The sequence below is a fragment of the Mustela erminea genome, chromosome 15 (genome assembly GCF_009829155.1).
Source record: "Mustela erminea isolate mMusErm1 chromosome 15, mMusErm1.Pri, whole genome shotgun sequence".
Taxonomy (NCBI): Eukaryota; Metazoa; Chordata; class Mammalia; order Carnivora; family Mustelidae; genus Mustela; species Mustela erminea.
The window spans coordinates 10,585,101-10,600,740 of record NC_045628.1 but is presented as its reverse complement, the minus strand read 5'-3'; the positions used below and the strand labels follow the sequence as shown (position 1 = coordinate 10,600,740).

General features: G+C 45.2%; 1 protein-coding gene across 4 annotated transcripts in view; it reads right to left on the bottom strand.

Moving 5' to 3' along the window:
• GGACT (gamma-glutamylamine cyclotransferase) overlaps positions 1-15,640 on the bottom strand; it is a 50,237-nt gene that overhangs the window by 20,440 nt on the left and 14,157 nt on the right. The gene's annotated exons all lie outside the window — the stretch shown is intronic.

The window sequence follows — 15,640 nt, the reverse complement described above, 5'->3', positions numbered from 1 at the left end:
AGATGTAGTGAAAAGAAGGGACATATGTACCCCAATGTTCATAGCAGCAATGGCCACAGTTGCCAAACTGGAGAGAACCAAGATGCCCTTCAACAGACAAATGGATAAAGAAGATGTGGTCAATATATACAATGAAGTATCATGCCTCCATCAGTAAGGATGAATATCCAACTTTTGTATCAACATGGACGGAACTGGGGGAGATTATGCCGAGTGAAATAAGTCAAGCAGAGAGAGTCAAGTACCATATGGTTTCACTTACTTGTGGAGTGTAAGGAATAATATAGAGGACATTGGGAGATGGAGAGGAGAAGTGAGTTGGAGGAAATTGGAGGGTGAGACAAACCATTAGAGACTGTGGACTCTGAGAAACAAACTGAGGGTTTTGGAGGGGAGGGAGGTGGGGGTTGGGTGAGTCTGGTGGTCGGTATTAAGGAGGGCACGTATTGCATGGAGCACTGGGTGTGGTGCATAAACAATGAATTTTGGATCACTGAAAAAAATAAAACTAAATAATAAAAAAAATTTCCCTCATCTGGGAAACAGAACAAGTATTCATGTCCTAGAGGCAGAAAGGACAACCCTCAAGATCAATGAGTCTAGAAAGACATCTAGACATTTATTTTTTTTAATTATTTTTATTAACATATAATGTATTATTTGCCCCAGGGGTACAGGTTTGTGAATCATCAGGCTTACACACTGCACAGCACTCACTATATCACATACCCTCCCCAATGTCCATAACCAACCACCCTTTCCACAGGACATCCAGGCACTTAATTGTGAAATTCTCGAATCATAATTTTAGACAAGAGGATTTAAGGGCAGCTAGTGGGAAGAGATTCCTTACGTACAGAGGAAGGACCATCAGAATAACATCAGATCTGTCCACAGAAACCTGGCAAGCCAGAAAGAGCTGGTAAGACATATTCAAGGCACTAAATGAGAAGAACATGTAGCCAAGAATACTTTATCCAGCAAGGCTGACATTCAAAATGGATGAAAAGATAAAAAGCTTCCAAGACTGGCAAGGTTTAAAAGAGTATGTGACCACCAAGCTGCACTACAAGAAATATTAAAGGGGGGGGTGTTCTGGAAAAGAAGAAAGAAGCCAAGAGTGACAAGAGCAAAGGATCTGATGGATTCCCTGGGGGATTCTACCAAACATTCAAAGAAGAAATAATACCTATTCTCCTGAAGCTGTTTCAAAAAACAGAAACAGAAGGTAAACTTCCAGACTCTTTCTATCAACCTACCATTACCCTGACCCCCAAACCAGGCAAAAACCCCATCAAAAAGAATTTCAGACCAATATCCCTGATGAATATGAATGCCAAGCTTCTCAACAAGATCTTAGCTAATAAGATCCAACAGTACATTAAAAAGATTATCCATCATGACCAGGTGGGAATTATCCCTGGGATGCAAGGGTGACTCAACAATCACAAATCAATCAATATCATAGAACAAATCAATTAGAGAAGAGAGAAGAACCACGTGGTCCTCTCAATTGATGCAGAAAAAGCATTCGACAAGATACAGCATCCGTTCCTGATTAAAACTCTTCAAAGTACAGGGATAGAGGGAACATAAAAATCTATCTATGAAAAACTCACAGCAAACACCATCCTCAATGGGGAAAAGCTAAAAGCCTTCCTTTCGAGATCAAGAATGTGACAAGGATGTCTACTCTCGCCACTGTTGTTCAACATAGTACTAGAAGTCTTAGCAACAGCAATGAGACAACAAAAAGAAATAAAATGTATTCGAATTGGCAAAGAAGAAGTCAAACTCTCTCTCTCCGCAGACGACATGATACTTTATATGGAAAACCCAAAATACTCCACCCCCCAAACTACTAGAACTCATATAGGAACTCAGTAATGTGGCAGGATACAAAATCAATGTACAGAAACCAGTTGCTTTCTTATACGGTAACAATGAAAATAGAGAAAGGGAAATTAGAGAATTGATTCCATTTACTATAGCACCAAGAACCAAAAGATACCTTGGAATAAACCTAACTAAAGAGGTAAAGGATTTGTACTAGAAGAACTACAGAACACTCATGAAAGAAATTGAAGAAGACACAGAAAAAGATGGAAAAGCATTCCATGCTCATGGATCTAAAGAACAAACATTGTTAAAATGTCTATACTGCCCAGAGCAATCTATACTTTCAATGCCAACCTGATCAAAATTCCACCGGCATTTTTCAAAGTGCTGGAACAAACAATCTTAAAATTTGTATGGAACCAGAAAAGACCCTGATTGCTATGGAAATGTTGAAAAAGAAAAAGCTGGGGGCATCATGATGCCTGATTTCAAGCTTCGCTACAAAGCTGTGATCACCAAGACAGCATGGTACTGGCACAAAAGCAGACACAGAGACCAGTGGAACAGAGTAGAGAGTCCAGATATGGACCCGCAACTCTATGGTCAAATAATCTTTTTTTTTTTTAAATTTTATTATTTGAGAGAGAAAGAGTGTGAGAGTGGAGAGGTCAGAGGGAGAGCAGACTCCCTGCCAAGCAGGGAGCCTGATGTGGGAATCAATCCCGGGACTCCAGGATAATGACCTGAGGAGAAGGCAGTCACTTAACCAACTGAGCCACCCAGGCACTCCTATGGTCAAATAATCTTTGACAAAAGAGGAAAAAAAATACCTGTTTTGTGAAAAAAGGACAGTCTCTTCAATAAATGGTACTGGGAAAATTGGACAGCTACATATAGAAGAATGAAACTTGACCATTCTCTTACACTATACACAAAGATAAACTCGAAATGGATAAAAGACCTCAAAGTAAGGCAAGAATCTATCAAAATCATACAGGAGAACATAAGCAGTAACCTCTTCGACATCAGCCATAGCAATCTCTTTCAAGACATGTCTCCAAAGGCAAAGGAAACAAGAGTGAAAATGAACTTTTGGGACTTCATCAAGATCAAAATTTTCTGCACAGCAAAGGAAACAGTCAACAAAACAAAGAGGCAACCCAGAGAATGGGAGAAAATATTTGCAAATGACACTATAGACAAGGGGCTGATATCCAAGATCTATAGAGAACTCAAATTTAATGTTATTTTTAAACTCAACACCCAAAAAACAGATAATCACGTCAAAAAATGGAAAGAACTCACTAGTCTTATTCAAAATACTACTAGAAGTCCTGAACAGAGCTATCAGGAAAATGAAGAAATAAAAGGCAGGCAACCATATTGAAGAGGAAGAAGTAAAACTGTCTTTGTTTGCAGATTATATTATCTGATAATCTTTGTTTGCAAATTATGTAGACTCCTACAGAATCTTCTAAAACTGTTAACACTAATCAAGAAGTTTAGCTAAGCTAAACTTAGCAGGGTACAAAATCAACAAACAGAAATTGATTGTATTCTATACAATAATGACAAAATACCTGAAAAAGAAATTAAGAAAACAATCCCAGTCACAAAAGCACCAAAAATAATAAAATACATAGGAATAAATTTAATCAAGTAGGTAAAAGATCAGTACACTGAAAACCATAATACCTTGATGACAAAAATGGAAGACATGAATAAATGGGAAGATATCCCATGTTCATGGATCAGAAGCATTAATATTGTTGAAATGTCCATACTACCCAAAGCTCTGTATAGATTCATTGCAACCCTTATCAAAATCCCAATGGCATTTTTCACAGAAATATAAAAGACAATCCTAAAACTTGTATGGAACCACAAAAGTCCCTAAATAGACAAAGCCATCCTGAGGAAGAAGAACTGAGAAAGAAGCTGGAGGCATCATGCTTCCTGATTTAAAACTATACTAGAAAGCTATAGTAATTAAAACAGTATGACTGTGGCATAAAAACAGACACATGGACAATGGAACAGAATTGAGCGCCCAGAAATATACCCCAGCATATGCAGTCAACAAACATTGGACGTGGAGCCAAGAATACATGATGGGAAAAGGAGAGTCTCTTCAGTGAATGGTGTCAGGAAAACTGAACAGCCAGATGCAGAAAAATAAAATTGAATCCTCATCTTATACCACACATAAAAATGAACTTGAAATGGATTAGAGATTTAAAATAAGACCTGAAACTTAAATTCCTGCAAGAAAACACAGGGGGAAAGCTCCTTGACGTTGATCTTGACAGCAAGTTTTTAGATGTGACACTAAGAGCACAAGGAACAAAAACAAAAATTGGTGAGACTACTTTAAACTAAAGAGCTTCTGTACAGCAAAAGAAACAATCAACAGAATGAAAAGGCAACCTATTGAATGGAACAAAATATTTGTAAACCATATATCTGATAGAGGGTTAATATTCAAAATATATTTGAAAAAACTTCTACAACTCAATAATGAAAAAAACAAAAACAATCTAATTAAAACATGAGCAGAGGAACTGAATAGATATTTTTCCAAAGAGATACATATGGCCAACAGGTGCATGAAAAGGGGCTCAACATTGGGGAAATGTAAATCAAAACTACAATGTGATATCACCTCCCACCTGTTAGGATAACAGGTAAGACAGTAAGAAAGCCGGACTTGCAGAGACAGAGTAAGTAGCATGGGAATTGCCAGGTGCTGGGGCTCGGGGAAATGGGGAGATGTTGCTCAAAGGGTACATACTCCTAGTTAGAAGAGGAACACGTGGGGCACCTGGGTGGCTCAGTGGGTTAAAGCCTCTGCCTTCAGCTCGAGGCATGATCCCAGGGTCCTGGGATCGAGCCCCATGTTGGGCTCTCTGCTCCACGGGGAGCCTTCTTCCTCCTTTCTCTGCCTGCCTCTCTGCCTACTTGTGATTTCTCTCTCTCTGTCAAATAAATAAAATCTTTAAAAAAAAAAAAAAAAGAAGAAGAGGAACACGTTCTGGGACTCTAATGCAGAGCACTGTGAATACAGTATACAATACTATATTATATACTAGACAGTTAAGAAAATAGATCTTAAATGTCACCACAAAAAAAAAGAAAAAGAAAAAGAAAAATGATGGGGTGCCTGGCTGGCTCAGTTGGTAGAGCATGCAACTCTCGATCTCAGGGTTCTGAGTTCAAACCCCATGATCAGTGTAGTGATTACTTAAATAAAACTTAAAAAAAAAAAAGAAATGATAAATGTGTGACATGAGAGAGATATTAGCTGACACTATAGTGGAAATCATATTGCAATAGAGAAATGTATCAGATCAATGCACTGTATTTTAAACTTCTACAACAATGAGATCTCAACAAAGCTGGAAAAAAATCAATGGAATATTCTTTTTGGAGTAATGGAAATGTTGTGGAATCAACAGGAGTGATGGTTGCGCAACCTTGTGACTATGCTAAAAACCACTGAATCATGCACTTTGATATGGTGATTTTTACATAATATGTAATATTTACTTCTCAATAAAAATAACTGCTTAATAAATATTAGTGGAACAGAATAGCGAGCTTGATAAATGTACTAAGGTCATTCAAAAATGAACAGTCTTAAAACAAACAGTTGGGTAATAGGACACCTGTATGCACACACTCACACAAAAATGAAGTAAAACTTTTAACTCATTCCATATACTTAAATTAACTCAAAGTGTATACAACTGTAAGGACTAAAATTCTAGAAGAAAAGCTTTAACTAGGCCACAAAACATACAGATAATAAACAAAGAACATGGATAAGTCGGACTTCATCAAAATCAAAAACTTCTGCTCTCAAAAGGTTCTGAAGATTAAATGGAAAAGCAAACTTGGACTGGGGAAAGTATCTCCAGAACGCGCACCGGTAGACCTTGGAGATATGGTGGGTTCAACTCCAGAGCACCACGATGAAGCAAACACTGCGACAAAGCCAGTCAGATGAAATTTTTGGTTTCCCAGTGCATGTAAAAGTTAGGCTTATACTGTAGTCTATTAAGTGTGCAATAGCATTATGAATAAAAAAAACCGTACACATGTTAATTTAAAAATACTTCATTACTAAAAAACGCTAGCTACCTGAGCTTTAATCACTCATCACAGATAACAAATACAGTTCACCCTTGAACAACAGAGGTTTGAATTGCACGGGTCCATTTATACGTAAATTCTTTTGGATAAATACAGTCCTGTAAATGCTTTTTCTCTTCCTTATGATTTTCTTAATGACATTTTCTCCTCTATAGCTTACTTTGTTGCAAGAATACAGCATGTCATACTTATCGCACACAAAACACGTGTTAATCACCTGTTAATGCTATCAGTAAGCCTTCTGGTCAACAGTAAGCTATCAGTAGTTAAATTTGGGAGGAGTCAAAGTCAAATGCAGATTTTGGGCTGCATCGGACTGTGCAGGGGGTTTGGCAGACCTAACCCCTGCATTGTTCAAGGTTCAGCTGTTTAATATTAATGGGAAAGCTGGAAATATTGCAAAAATTACCAGAATGTGAGACAGAGACCTAAAGGGAACATGTGCTACTGGAAAAATGGTGCCAACAGACTTGCTTGGCACAGGGTGCCACAGACCTCTGATTTTAGCAAAAAAATGCAGTATCTGCAAAGTGCAATAAAGTGACGGGCAGTACAAGCGTATGCCTGTATATATCTGATAAATTACTCATATCCAGAGTAGACAGCACGAGCACAGGGAGGAGGGCAGAGGGAGAAGCAGGCTCCCCACTGAGCAGGGAGCCCAACATGAGGACTCCAGGATCATGACCTGAGTGGAAGTCAGACGCTTAACCAACGGAGCCACCCAGGTACTCCTGCAAAGAGCTCTTAAAACTTAAGAAGAAAACAATCCAATTAAAAATGGATTAATTAAAAACACTTTACTAATGATACATGAATCTCACAAGCCTATGAAACGACGTCTACTGTCATTTGTCATTAGGGAAAGGCAAATAAAAACTACACGGAGGTACCATCCCAGAGCAGGTAAAATTGAAAAGACTCCTAATACAAAGTATTAAAAGGATGTAGGCAACTGAAACCTTTATATGTTGCTTTCAGAAAAGAGTGCGGCAACTGTGGAAAACAGTCTTTAAAAACTAAATATTTACCATACAACCCAGCAATCTCACCCTTGGGAATATGCCCCAAAATAATTAATCTCACACACGTACATGAAGACCTGTCCATGAATGTCTAGGGCAGTTCTGTTCATAGCAGGCGATAGCTGGAAACATCCCAAGTGTCCATGAGCTTGAGAATGCATAAAAAAATTGAGGAATATAAGTATAATAATATGGATAGATGTCAATTGCACAGGCTGAGTGAAAGAGACCAGACGCAAAAGACCTCGCGCTATCGGATGAATGTCTACTGACATTTTGGAAAAAACAAATCATAGGGACAGAAAACAGGAGTGGCTGCTCGGGCCGGGAGTAGGTTAGAGAAAATGGACTGCAAAGGGGCATGAGGAAGCCTTACGAATTGATGAAATTGTTCTGTGTCTGGTTATGGTGGTGAGTTCATGAGTATATTCATCTGAAAAATTCAATGAACTTTAAAAAAATTATTGAACTTCAAACATTAAATAGGTGAATTTCATCTCCTACAAATCAATAAAGCCGGTTTATTTTTTTAAAAGACTTGTCAAGCATCAATATTTGTACAAAGTCGTTTATGCTTTCTTTTCTTTAAGATTTTTTTTTATGTTTATGTAATCTCTACACCCCACGTGGGGCTCAAACTCACAGCCCTGAGATCAAATTCGCATGCTCTACTGATTGAGCCAGCCAGGTGCCCCGTACTTGCCTTTGTTCTTCTTCTTCTTTTTTAAAGATTTATTTATTTATTTGAGAGAGAGAGCGCGCGAGTGAGCACGCGCGAGCAGGCACGCAGGTTAAGGGCAGAGGAAGGCGTAGGGAGAGTCGTAGGCAGCCTCTGCACTGAGTACAGAGCCTGACGCGGGGCTGCATCCCACGACCCCGAGATCACAACCTGAGCCAAAACCAAGAGTTGGATGCTGACCCGGACCAAGCCACCCAGGTGTCCCTGTACTTGCTTTTCTGTAACAGGTTAAGACTCCATAAATGTTAGGCCTTATCTTTACCGAACTGATTTGTCCATTCCTCTCTGTTCCAATTTCAGTAAAGATGGCTGGGAAGTCTCTTTATATTCTTTTTTCTTAGCTTTTACCCAGGGCACCTTAACTCAAGTCTACATCCAGAAACAAGGCAGGATTGCCCCCGGGGCAAGTTCCAGGGCCTCCAGCAGGAGTACTCATTTCCTGGCTGGGTGAAAAGCCCCTTCCTGGGGCACCTGGGTGGCTCAGTGGGTTAAGCCTCTGCCTTCGGCTCAGGTCATGATCTCAGGGTCCTGGGATCCAGCCCCGCCATCGGGTTCTCTGCCCAGCGGAGAGCCTGCTTCCCCCCCTCTCTCTGCCTACTTGTGATCTCTCTGTCAAATAAATAAATACAAACTTTAAAAAAAAAAAAGAAAGAAAGAAAGAAAAGAAAAACCCCTTCCTCAGCCAGGCCCTTCAGATGGAGCACCGGGTGTGGCCTCAGACACACAACACCTGTGTGACAAATGTCATTTTCCACTGTTTCACCTAATGACAATGCCCCTCCCGCCCCAGTTAAGGACCCACATCTCTGCCATAATCACTTGACCTTGTTCAATGCCTTTGACTTGCCTGGGGTTTTTTACTATAGACATTTTCATTTCTTCACATAATCTTTGTTTTCCTAGACTCTTGTCCAAGTTCTGTGTGTGTGTGTGTGTGTGTGTGTGTGTGTTTTCCTGGGACACGGTGTCCTACAATACAGTGCATTTGTTTCCTAAAGCACTAGGACATGTGAGCTGACAAGACTGACATAGATGTGGGGAAACTCTTTGCTATCCAGAATGTGTCTCACAGCCCAGACTCCAGCCCGCCTCAGCCCATCTCCTCCAGGGCTATGACTATGGGGGTCATTTGATGAAACACATGCCCCCCCCCCCCCCCCCGCCACAGTCACACACTCTCATCTGCCCAGTCCGAAGGAACACCTCCCTTCTCCCTGGCTCTGCACCCACTGGTAAGCTCTCGGCTGCACTCACCTGTCTCATTAAACATTAATATTCCTGGAACATTTTAAACTCTGTTTCAGTATTTCAAGTGACATTTCTTATTAACTCCCCATGAATGACCTAAACCTCTTTGAGCTCACCATTAACTATCTAAACTTCCCTGAACTCTGTTTTATATTTCCTTTCGGTTCTCATTTTCTCATATCAGCAAAACTTTGTATTAGTCACACACTGTCCCAGAGAGTTGCTCATTCCTGATTGTTACTGAGAGGTAAGACCCACCTTTTGCTCCGTTACTCCCACTTCTCATCCATTTTAGGGCCTGTCTTGCCAGTGAGGGCTCTCCTAAGACAAAACGCCTATTTTGAAATGTTATTCTCAAAGGCCAAACATTCTCCAAGTGGTCTCCTTTTGCTATCTTCAGAATAAAAACAAATCTGCAGTAAACACTTCCTTTCTTGGAACTCAGCCGTGCTGCTTACTGGGGGGGTGATTTTGACATTTGCCCAGGCCCCCGAGATGGGCAGCACCGCCGGCTGTGGGAACGGCTTGAGGATCCGACAAGCCTGGGCAGTGACGCTGGAAATGATCGGACCTCTGAGCCTCAGTTTCCTTCTCTGTCCAATCGCACAGTAGCACTTCACGGAGGTAGGGTGGGCATCCCCCTCACCCCTACACCCCCGGCCCCCCCAAGATAACACCGGTAAAATGACCAGCATGGAGCCTTGTGCATGGAGGTATCCAACAGACGAGACTCAGTCTGGGCTGTTATAACAGGGTAATTTACAAACAACACACACTTATTTCTTGAAGTTCTAGAGTCTAAGAAGTCCAAGATCGAGGCACTGGCAGATTCAGTGCTGGGGGGAGGCCCACATTCTGGCTCAAGGATGGCATCTTCTCATTGTGGCCTCACAGGCAAGAGGGCCGAGGGAGTTCTCCGGGGTCTCTTTGGAACGGCGCCAATCTCATCCTGGGGGCTCCACGCTCACGACCCAATCACCTCCCAAAGGAGGTTAGGATCTCCACATATGAATTTGGGGGGCAGGCATACAAACCATAGCAGAGTTAGTTTCTAGGAAATAGACAAATGAAAAATACTACTTCTGCTCAAAAGATCACTCTCCAGAGTCTCCCTCCTCCGAGAAGGTACTGGAAACAGAGGCAATAGCCTGGGGTCTTGTCCCAAGCTGTGTGGCATACTTAGATTCAAAAGGACTTGATTCGGGGCCCTTGGGGGACCTCACTTAGCCTCAGAGAGGAAATGCCCATCTTGCCTACCTCACCGGCTCTGCCATAATGCTCAAATTACCGGATGCACATGGAAACACCGTGACATTTTATTTTTCCATTAAATGACCAGCCCTGCCCGCCCCGCGTGGTCCTCTGGTTGCATACACTTGACAAATACTCTAGCAGTCTACTCAGTTAAGTTTGGGGGAGGCTGACATCCTGATTTCCATCTCATACATACACTTTCGTTTTGCAAGAAAAGCAGTATTTCCTCGCACGCTCACCTGCCTCTCCAGACCCGGTGTGACTAATCACAGCCCGCACGTCTACCACACGCAGAACCAGGTGTACTTCCAAGCACTTGACATAGCTTAGCTGATTTAATTCCTATGGAAACCTGCAGGGTGTCTCCTTCATTCCAATTTGCCCGTGAGGGAGTGGGGACAGAGGAAGCGGCGAGGCAGTGCTCACCTGCCCGAAGTCACGCCCCGGAAGCAGCAGAGTCGGGCTGACTCTGGAGCTCAAGCCCTTACCCCGCTCCAAACAGCTACGGGCCCCATCAGAACTCCTCCTTCCAGGGGCCCCGACCCCCATCTCACCCTAAGCCACACTGAGCTTCCTGAGCTGGACTCAGGGGCTCCAGGCAGCACTCGGGACACCCCAGTGTCCTGTGCAGCTGTTTGCACTCCTGCCCTGTCACTGCAGCCCAAACCCCGCCAGCTTGTCCTGCTGCTGCTCCCTGAACCCTCCCCCGCTTCCCCCCCAATCCTGATCTTTTTTACTACCTGGACCACCACATGCACACCTTCCTGCCCAAATCCAACCCGTCCCTGAAATCTCAGCTCAGATCCTGCCTCTGTCCCCAAGCCTTCTGTTTGTATCTTAGCACACGGGCCGTATTCTGCCCCTACATTCTGGTTCTCTTCTCTCTTACTAAATTCCCAAAGGACAGGTGACACATTTTAACATGTTCCCCATAGCACAGACGTCTGCCTGGTCCTGGGAATTCCCAATTAGCCAACTGTTTTCTCTGTTTTGATCGGAAAGAAAGAAATGGCAACAGAACAGTTTCCAAGCAGATACTTAGTTTCGAACTGCCTTCTCTGACATCGAGATTCAAGGACCCTTAGTTCACTGGAGACACACAGGTTGCGTACTTAGGGCAGGAGGAGGACACAAAGTGGTCACTCGGCTGCCCATCCTGGGTCTGGACGCCGCGCTCGGCATCCCCCTGGAGCTTGCGGAAGCCGTGAGGACAGATGCGAGCCAAGCCCTCAAGCTCGAAGTCTAGCAGGAAGGTGGGGCAGTGCTTGGAGAGCTCCACAGTGGACGATGGCGTGAAAACAAAGTTGTAAAACACAGACACTGATTGTTATGGGCTGAGTTGTGCCGCCCTTGCCAGTTTCATAGGTCAAAACCCCGGACCCCCAGCACCTCGGAAAGTGGCTGTGTTTGAAGATGGGGTCTTTAAAGGGGTCACCAGGTTACCACGAGGTCTTCAGGGTGAGCCATACACCCCGTCTGACCCAAGTCCTGATAGGAAGAGGAAAAGTGGACCCACAGACGCCAGGGACGAGGGAGCAGAGGAGCGGCCGCGTGAGGGCACTAGGAGGGCGGCCGTGCACCAGCCAGGAGGGAGCCCCCAGGAGAAACCCCCTGCCCCGGGGTTCCCGCCTCCACACCCTCGCTGCTCGAGCCCCAGCCCGCGGAACTCGGTGACACAAGTGCTGGGACCCAGTCCGAGCACAGCGAGGTCTGCCGCACAGCGTGGGTGAGCCCAGAGCGCATCACGGGAAGGAAGGAGACCTCAGGTCACACGGCGTTTGGTCCCGTGATGGGAGATACCAGGACGGTGAATCCACAGACGTGTGGCTGCCGGGGCTGAGGGGAGCGAGGGCTGGGAAGCGACTGCCGGGCACACGTGGAGTTTTCTTTCAGGATGACGGAAATGTTCTGGAACTAGAAGGAGGGGTCGTCCGTCACGATGAACATGCTGAATGTCACTGAATTCATCACTTCAAAAGAGTGAATTTTATGGTATGTGAATTTCACTCCAATAAAAACTGTATATTTAAAAAAATCTTTAAAAAGACACCCGTACAATATACTATTAGGATATAATGTGTTGGGGCACCGGGGTGGCCAATGGGTTAAGCCTCTGCCTTCAGCTCGGGTCATGATCTCAGGGTCCTGGGATTGAGCCCCGCATCAGGCTCTCTGCTCAGCAGGGAGTCTGCTTCTGTTCCTCTCTCTCTGCCTGCCTCTCTGCCTACTTGGGATCTCTGCCTGTCAAATAAATAAATAAACTTAAAAAAAAAAGAAGAATATGTGTGGGGAGAAATGAATTCTGCTCGTGTGTGATCTGGACGGAAGCTGACCCTGGAGCGAGGGCAAAGGTCATCCTGGAGAGCAAACAGGAGGGTGGCAGGGGCGACATTCCAGCCAGAAATGGGGACACCCGGGCCCCCAGGTAGGAAGGTGGGGTGCCAGGAGCCCCGGGGAGGCCTGCCCGAGGAGGGGAGATGGAGCGGACTCTGTGGAGCTCCCGAGACACAGGCGAAGTCTCGGCACATCTGTTTCTGCGCTCCTTCTCCAGAGAGTTTAATTAGTAAGTCTGATGTTGGGAACAGAAACCCGTATTTATAATAAAATACAACATTTTAAAAAGCTCTCTAGTGATTCATCTTCTGGGAAACCACTTATTTCTCAGTGAGCCTGTCTTTTGGGGAAGGGTCTTTCAGGGTTTTCCCCCCCCAGCCTGACTGAAGTATATACTTGACAAATCAAAGTTGTGCATATTTCAGGTGCGCCCGTGATGATCGCACACACGTACGTGCCGCGACATCTCCACCATCAAGCTACACCGCGGCCCTCACCTCCCAGAGACGCCGCGTCCCCCGGAGCACATTCCTCTCAGCTGGTTCTGTGCCCTGCGCTCAGCAGCTCCCTTTTCCCTGCCCCCCGGGCTCTGGCAATCACCCTTCTATTCTCTGCTTCTATGAGCTCAACCTTTTTGGATTCCACATATAAGTGGTATTATATAGTGTTTATTTTCCTGTGTCTGGCCAACTGTACTTAGCATAACGTGCCCCAGATCCATCCATATTGCTGTAAATGGCAGGTTTCCTTCTTTTTTATGGTTGAATAAAATATATATTTTATATATACACGTAATATTATATATTATATATACATGTGCATATATACATATACATATATATGAATATAGTACACCTAACATGAATATCATGTAAAATTCCATTATGTTATATACATATAACTCCATATATAATGGAACATTATACATACACACACTTCATTCATCTGTTGACAGACACTTAGGTTGTTTCCATATCTTTCCTATTGTGAGCAAGGTCCTTTAGTTTCATGCTGACACTACTTTAGAATTACTAATTTTGCAGTGAAAGAGGCTTCATTATGCTCTGTATACTTTAAAAAGAGGGAAGGCAAACTAATTCACTTCATGAGATTTTCTAGAAAAGATTTTTGCTTAACCTTCATCTATATTTAAAGTTCAATTAACCAGAAAAGCAAATTTTCCAAATATTAAACGTTTAACATGTGTGATAACCTGTATCTTCAAAAGCACTTCAATTGTCCAACTGACACAAAAAGGAAAATAAAATACATAGAAATAAAGATAATGTAAAAATGATCCTAGGAAACTGGAAGGTGGTCCCTTCCGTGCTTAGGATGTATCAGGCCTTTCCAGTGCCCCATCATTTTCTGTACGAGTGTTCCCTAAACAAGATCACCGGATATAAACGTTCTAGGAGCATCATGTTTATAATCGCTTATGATTCAAGGTCAGCCTTAAGTACAAATATTGGGCAACAAGTATAACCATGTTAAAAACGTGGAATAAATTACATTTTTTACTTCCAACACCTGGTGTCACCAGCATAACACAGTACAGGGCTCTATAGGCTCTGAGCTGGGTGAGCCCTGGGGTGGTGGCCGCCACGCCTCCTTCCGGGAGGGAAGCCCGAGGCCCGGTTCACACCTTCCAGCAGCACGTTTTAACTACTCCCCCAGACAGCTAAACTCCCAGAAATCACCCAGGGTTAAAGGGCAGTCTTCATGCTTGTTTTTAACTTGGACCGTAATGATGCAAGGGAAAGACTGGAGTGAAGCAAACCTGAAATGCTTGTTCTCTCCACAGTGTTCCACAAGGGATGGCCTGTGGCCTCCCCTCCCCAGGCCTGGGGGCCGGAATGTCCACCCCCCCAGAGTCCCAGGTGACCTTGTTTAGCCTGGCTGGCTGATGACAGGCCTGAAATTAAAAACCCCGCATCTCCGTGAAAACACGATTCTGTAACGTCACCGGTGTTCAGGTCAGGTCAGCCGGCGAACAAAGGGGGGCGTCAGGAAGGAGGAGGGTCCTCCGCAGGCGCTGACTGGAGAGCCCAGCGCCGACCCCTCGAGGGCCTGGCTGGAGCCGAGCGGCCCGGTGCCGTCCGGCCGCCCGCGAACCCAGCAACCTTCCACGGCCGCGTCACTACGAGCGGTCAGGGCCGGGTACCTGCGTGACATCCAAGGGAAGGGACTGGCACAGCCTGAGCATGTATTTTCCAAACAAGGTAACAGCCCAGCAGCCCTTGTTTTCCTGCAAAACTCCGCAGACGCTGGTTTCGAGCCACTGTCGTCCGTGAGCCAACGTGCACGGTAAGTCCTGGGAAAGCAGTGCCTCTGCGGCGGCAGCGCCCGGATCTGCGAGGCACCCACACCCCCGGGGGCCCGGCCCTCCCTCCTCCCACCCCCACCGCTCCCGGGTATTGGTAACAAGGTCCCTCCCTTCCTTCCCACGGAGTTACCTTGGACGGCCCCCTCCTAAATGACCTCACCCCCCAGGCTGGCCCGCACCCACCCTCCCCGCAGCTGTGTGCAGAACTGTGCCCTCCCGTTCCCGGCCTGGGCTCCGGGGGGCACCCTCTCAGACGGGCCCATCCATCCTGTGCCCCCGGGATCATGTCCTTGTGTGACTCCTGCCCCCTGGGCAAAGGCTCAGGTGGGTGACTTGCTTCCAGTAAACACAACGCAGAGGAAGCCACGGGAGCCATGGGCTATTCCTTCCACGCTGAGTTATGGGAACTGTGGCTTCCGCCTGGGGGGCTCTCTGGTGCATTCTCTCCCCCAGCCCCTTGCCGGCAGGGAGGCCAGCGGCCATGCTGTGGACTCTCCAAGGAGACAGCCATGCAGAGAGCAACAGAGGTCTCTGCCAACGGCTGGAAAGGACCCAGGCCTGCCGCTAGCTCGTGAGGGAGAGCCTCCCCGTCGGCCTGGAGACGCGCACAGCCCTGGCAAGGCCCTTACTGCCGCTTCCTGGAGACCCTGAGCCGCAGCCCTGCGGCCCAGTGGCTCCCAGACCCCCACCAGCAGAAACCGGGGAATGATGCATGTTGTCCGC